Genomic DNA, 7254 nt, shown 5'->3' on the forward strand with positions numbered 1-7254 from the left:
CCCAGAATTCCTCATCTAGGCTTGCTGGCTGAGGAATTCTGGGAGTTGAAGTCCACAAGTCTTAAAGTTGCCAAGTTTGAAGACCCCTGTCCTAAGCTAATGGTAGAGTGCAGGCACAGAAGCTCTTAAATGTCTGTGAGTTTATAAGAGTTTTCTGCAACTATTGGTTAGGCTTAAAATAATTAAAATTAATATTGCTAGACTACAATTTGAAGTGTTGGCAAATAAGTGCTTGAAATGGGATGAGATGTCTTCATCATCATTGTCATCACAATAAATCATAGGTTATTATGTGGCAAATGAGAAACAATGGATTTCAGGTATGCATGGTACCAGGTTCCCATGTTTTCCTCTGGCATGATTATATAAGGGGAGATACATGGAGATTTTTTTTCCTAAGATTAATTGCACCTTCCTATTTTATCCAAACTTGATAAACTGTGATAAATTTTAACAATTAACCAATTTAAAACTATGGATTCTGAAACTAGCTTTTGCAAACAAGTCTTAGTTAATATTAACTACAGTTTTCAACAGTAAACATTTAATTTAGAGAAGTGTAACATTACTTTGGTTTTAAGTAAAAGGTTCTAATATATTTCTCTGAGCAACACTGAAGGAATTTTGGGATGTCTGTAAGAATCTAAGACTCTCACATAGCTAAGCTCTTAAGATGATAAATAATAGTTTGCCACAACATCTAATGCTGCCAGTGTGTTTGCCATGAATATAATTATTTTGCAGATAAAAACAAACATTTTTAAATGGAAACATCTATACAAATTAAGACAATATTAATATAAATATATGTATAATTTTTTGAGAGCAGTTGTTAATCCAACAAGATATTGTCAGTCTTTAATGATATATTTTGTAACACATATGACCAGGGCTGTAAAGCCATACTGATAAATATATTTCATTAAGGAGTGGGGAAAAATATTACTATTAAACTCACTTGAAGTAAAATTAGAAAAAAAGAATTATAACACAATTTAGACATTCTAATTGAAAAAAGTGCTAATGTGACAAATCACTCTTTGGATACATATGATTTTTTTTTTAAAAAAAAGAAACGAAGCAACTATATTTTTTCCATAGGGACTACCAGGGATATATTATGAAAATTATAAATTATTGTAACAATCAATATACAAATTATACTTTTTTTCCTCCAGATATAAAGGACTAGATGAGAGTTCTTTACAATTATCATTGCTCATTTAATTTATTTCCTGTTCAAAGTTATATATATATATATATATATATATATATATATATATATATATATATATATATATGTGTGTGTGTGTGTGTGTGTGTGTGTGTGTGTGTGTGTGTGTGTGTGTGTGTAGTGTGTATGTGTGTGTGTGTGTTGTGACCAAAGTTAATTTCGGATGGGAAATGGAAATTGATTTACCCAGTATAACATTGATTTTTGTTTAGAAATGTCTTATTTGGATATTTTTCAATTCTGAAAATATTTTTATACAATGTACACGGTTCTAATACAAATTTTAAAATAATTATTTTTGTTATATGTAAATTAGAATGTACCCTACTTTGGCTCTCCTTTAAAACGTAAATACTTAAAACAATGGAAATGCTGCTCTGTGTTATTGCTCTGTAATGCAGAATTTCTTAATTTGAAAACCTCAAAGTAATAGACAATTATTGCAAACGACAGAAAGAAAAATGGAGTCTCCTGCAAAACATAAATCTATTAATAAATATGTTTAAATGTATAATTATTAACAAACACTTGTGTTTTTAAAAATAAGATCTGGACTATGATTTTTGCTCTAGACTAGAACTCTTTTATGCCTTACACTTTCTGGGCAATCTCCACTCATCCACCCTATATCACCGAAGCTTTATAAAGTATTACTTTATATCCAGGTAGAAGGAAGTAACAGCCTGCATATTCAGGAGCAGGAATGACTGCCATGCCTTTGTACTCCATGTTAAACAAATCATTGGTGTTATCTGCTCTCATTTATCCTCCACCCTAAAACTTATGCTAATTGGGCTGGTAAGTAGCTGAGAAACAAAATATTTCATTGGAATTCCATTTGGAACCATTGTAGAGAATGTTAAGAAGTAAAGGGTGAATTGCTCAGTGTTTTCCATATGTGGCAAAATGTACTTAGCAGATTGAAAACCAAAATGAGCCAAGTTACCAGTGACGAAGGTTAAAGAAACCAAAGTACTGTGAAGAAGTTATGTGTAATAGTAGTCCACTATTAGAAGAGAAATGATGGCATTCCAGGATTGTAAAGATGATTGCATGCAATTTGAAGTAGAAGTCAATATTTATTTCCATGTTGGTTAACCTTTTCCAGAAGTGGATATGTCTTAGCCCACATTGCAAGCTAGAGCCGTTTTAATGCACATTTCTGAAATTCCTGAATGGTAATGGGAAAAGACCCGGGTTCATTTCCTGGTAGAATTCCCTGCAAGTGATGGAAAAGCTTGACAACTTGGAGACTTACTCCCAAAACTGATAATGCTAAGCTAAGTAGATCAAGGGTCTGATTTGATGTCATGCTGCTTTGGTTTCTTTATGTACAGCCACCTTTGAGTGCATATCATTTTGTTTTTAACTTTCTAATCTATGTGGATGTCACAGATCTCTTGGTGTTTTTTTTTCACCAATGCTATTGCCTAGGAATCTTGAACACTTTTAAAATAAAATGGAAATGACATTTACTGAATGCATTTAACTATTTAGATCAGAAGGAATCTTTGCAGATAAAAACAGGTTGATGGATAAATTATTCTTCAGTTTAGGGACAATTTTGCTAGATCAAATTTCCAGGATAATATAATGGAAGCGGGCATTTAGGACATAGAATCCATCCTTTGCTCAGTAGAATCCATATTTCTATACAATTCATGTGTAATGGATCTTTAAAATCGTACATCATAAGATTGTAATTTCATAATTGAATCTGTTCAGTTGATCCCAAAACATCCCTGCTTAGTTCAGCAAGTATTACAGTCAGCTTTTGTATTTCCCTGGTTCTACCAAATGAAAGGACAACTTCTAAGAACATTTATATGAAGGAAGCATCTATCTAGATCACTGTTTCTCAACCTTGTCCACTTTAAGATGTGTGAATTTTATTTTTTGAATTCCCCAGCATTCATTGGGAGTTGAAGTCCACACACCTTAAAACAGCTAAGGTTGACAAACACTGATCTAGAGCTTTAAAGCAGTGGTATCTTCCAAATGCTTAGCTTGGCCACTTTAAAGACTTTATCAAATTCCCTCCATATGTCGTGAATGTACACTATTTCACTTCATTAGTAATACCAATGAAGTATTGCCTCTACAATATCACATACAGATAACAGGCCATATAGCACTTCCAGAAAACATTGTCTATCATTGTCTATCTATTCGCCAAGGTGCTTCATAAAGTTTTCTTTTCATAATATACTAAATTTAATTTAATTTAATTTAATTTAATAATATTTCCATACCGCCCTTCTCCCGAAGGACTCAGGGCGGTGAACAGGGCAAGAATAAAAATAACATTATGGTCTATATCTTTGTATGATAAATGATACACACAATGGAAATAATATGTAGAGAAGGTACTGGGTGGGAATACCTAAAAGATTTTTCAATTCCATGCAAGTTAACGGTGTACCATTAAATCAGGCTCATATACTTTGATTTACTTGAGTCAGGTAAATTTGTAATTTGTAAATTCTTTCATATAATAGTACTTTAGCTCTTCTGTTAAATGATGTACTTTAGGATGAGACTCCTAAAGTACAGTACCTGTAGCTTCAGCAGCATAGTCAGTTTTAAAAGACAATGCAACAATTCTTTAGGGTTTGGAAGGTCTTACAAATTCATATATTATTAGGAATTATAGAAGTAGTTTATCATCTAGATATGGCAAAACCCATTAGGTTAGCTATAAGAAGCATTGTAAGATCTTAATTGATTTTAGTTTTTAGTTCATTTTGTTATTACCTTAAGTTCACATTTTCATGCTCATTTACACCTTTTGAAGATCGTTATTTCAAAGATTTAAAAACTAAATATAAGTATGTGCAATGCAGCATAATAAATATCCTTTTCCATCTACTAATTAAACATTTGTCTCTGTGAAAGACTATATTTTGTGTATAATTATACTGTATTAAAATGTTGCGCTAGCACTTCACTTTCATTTGGTCTCCTGTCACCAATATGAAAATGTCATATATCACAAATAATTTGCTTTATATTGCACACACAAACATAGACACTTAGCCAAACTGCAGCTAAGGTGAGATATTTATATTTTTTAAACTTTTAAATGTCTATCAAATGCTGACAAATGCACCTTTAGTTTTTGTAAGGTCAGTATGTAAATTATAAAGATGTAATTAAATAGATTTTAGTGTTTGAGTTAGAAGTAATACATACAGAAGCACACCTGGATTAGCATATAAACTACCGTATATTATTTACATGCAATGAAAAGATTGAAACTAAAATTTAATCTTAAAAATAATAATATAATTCATCCAGACTGTATTTTTGTACAGAACAGTACACAGAAATATATTATCCCTTTATGTACTAAATAATACCTAAAATTGTGCCTACAAATTTTCTTTCTTTGTCCCAACAATGAAAACTGAAGTATTCTTCATGCTGTTGATGGAAACTTGTTTAATTAATGTTTTTATAACATATTCCAAAAATGTGTTACAATTACTAAGTGATACATCTATCTTTGGTGTATCTAAATTATGGAAAAAGATATAAGAGAACTTTTTAAAAAGCAAAATTTAATGGTGGTATATTTTTTATTTTATTTAGTATTATATTACTATTTCACAACTTTTGTAGCTTACATTAAGTTGTATGTTGAAAAAATTAATAAAACACTGTTAAATGAATGTAATGCATTTTTGCCTTGTGTAAATTTTTTAAATCCAGAGTAACAAAACCATCCCAAATAATAAAAATGATTTAATGAAAATTGTTTGAAATAATGCCAAATGATTTTGAGTTATATTCTAGTGATTGTTTCTTGATCCTCTAAAGTTAAAAAAATGTACAAACTCCATTAAAAGATTGTTAGGACAGCCAAAAGAACATAAAGTAATCACTTTTTGATTTTTATATCTAAGGGTTTAGTTTCTGTCATGAAAAGGCATGTGCAAATACATATGAAGACTGATGTTCTTGAAAGTAGAAGGGAAGGTCTATAAACATTTTTATTCAGCTAGGTGGAACAGTACTGTCTGTGAAATGAAAAAGCTTATCCTTTCCATAATTTTAATTCTTATGTAGGGATAAATTCCTACATGATTATCTGCTTCATTAGTAATTATGCCTCCTTGGCCATTTGTGAATGGAGTTGTGCAAGGAGACATTTAGCTGAGTATCATGCTTGACTCTTGCTTAAAAAATTGTTATATCTCATAACAGTTTGTGAATATGTGTATGAATACTTATTTGGATTTCTCTCATTCTCCATTTTTGACATTAGCATTAAGGGCCTTAAAAGCTGAAATTGGCTTAGGAGTGGTCTTAAGTGGTCCTGCAAGTCTCATAGAACTGAATTCTAAGAGGAGTTTAATTATTATTTGACAGCTCATAACTCATCGGCTTATTGTTTCAGTGATAATTTGTTCCTACACTCCCCAACACACCTTCTGCATAATTCTGCGTATGTCCTCACTCTCTCCCCACACAGCAGCAGCCATTTACCTGCCTGCTGTCCTGCAACTTCCAACTTCCTGCAGACTTCCCTATTGACTTTCCTTGTGAAAAGCTGTCAGAGAGTATTGGAAATCATGACCACATGACCACAGAAGTGTGGTGATGCTGAAGCATTAACAAGTTTGCCTAATTTTTTAGTCCAACAGGAGTCATAGGTCACAGTTGTTGGATGCAATCTGAAAGTTAGCCCATTAGGGGTACCTTGATTCAAAAATGGTTACCCAATGATGTACAGTGTCACCCAACTTAAGGTTACTAACAATCGAAGTTCAACAGTTGCTAGTAGTATATAGATTTCAACATAAGAGAATCAGTAAGTATCAGTGTGGAAATACAGTCCTTGATGCCATATTTTCAGTCTGTACCACATGATTCCATTAAAGCAATCAATCCCTGAAAGTGTTCAGTGAATAGACGTTTAGGTTACCATTTACACACAGAGACTGTATTTTCTATTGATTGCTTGTAATGGAAGAATATTCAAGAACTGAAAAGCATCATACATATCAATTCTCATGGAAAGTTTTATGAAACATACAAAATCATTTCCATTTAAGTACCATTTTAAACTCTGAAGGTATAAGATGGTACTTGAATATGAAAATTGTTTTGCAAAGATTTTTTTAAAAAACATTTTGGCAGATTAAATTATATGTTCTCTATTCTCTGCTTTATTATTAGGTAGGCTTCAGCCAAAACTGAATATTGTAGAATAAATATTATTATTTTTCACTGTTGATTCTAATTCTCTGCTACCATTACATAGCTAAATTTTTATAAGTTTCTATATTCTGACGGAATAAAGTAATTACATTTTCCTTATGGGAAAAATATGAATTGGGTTACTGTTATTTTTATTCAAAACAGGTTTTTCTAAAAGGCCTATCTTGTTCTCAGAATGATACCTATATTAACACAAGCAAGCTTTATATTTCTCAAAGTGAAGAGTTCTATATTCCCGCTATGATGAAAAATAGCTTTGATTCAACAGCTCATGCTTTTTATATACTTATTCACTTAATAGATTTATATGCAACTTTCCTCCAGCGAGGGCTCGACGTACTTCTTCAATTTGCCTTCAAAAATATAGGGTGGGGTAAGAGAAAGTAACTGGCTTTATATATAATGATCTTGATCATCCCATCATTTACATGTTAATATAAATTCATAATGATATAGTTATAAAGATAGTTATATACTTCATGTAAGCATAACAAGTATAGCTTGTTGAACTATTGCAGGACATTGCACTACTAAACTAACCCAGAACTACATACACATGGAAATTATACATCAAGAGATAATTAAGCTATACCTTAAAATGAGCTTTGAGGCACATTGCTATTACTGTTACTGCTATTATTATTTCATAATTTTAAATTTGTTCTTTAACCTATCATTGCTATGGGCAAGAATTCAAATTAAAACATCCTTGACATATAGCTGTTCAACCTCTACTTAAACACATCTAGTAAGATCATCATCTCTTTGGATGATTGGTTCCTTTGTTAATTTTTCCT

This window comes from Vipera ursinii (assembly GCF_947247035.1).
Source record: "Vipera ursinii genome assembly, chromosome: 4".
NCBI classification, from domain to species: domain Eukaryota; kingdom Metazoa; phylum Chordata; class Lepidosauria; order Squamata; family Viperidae; genus Vipera; species Vipera ursinii.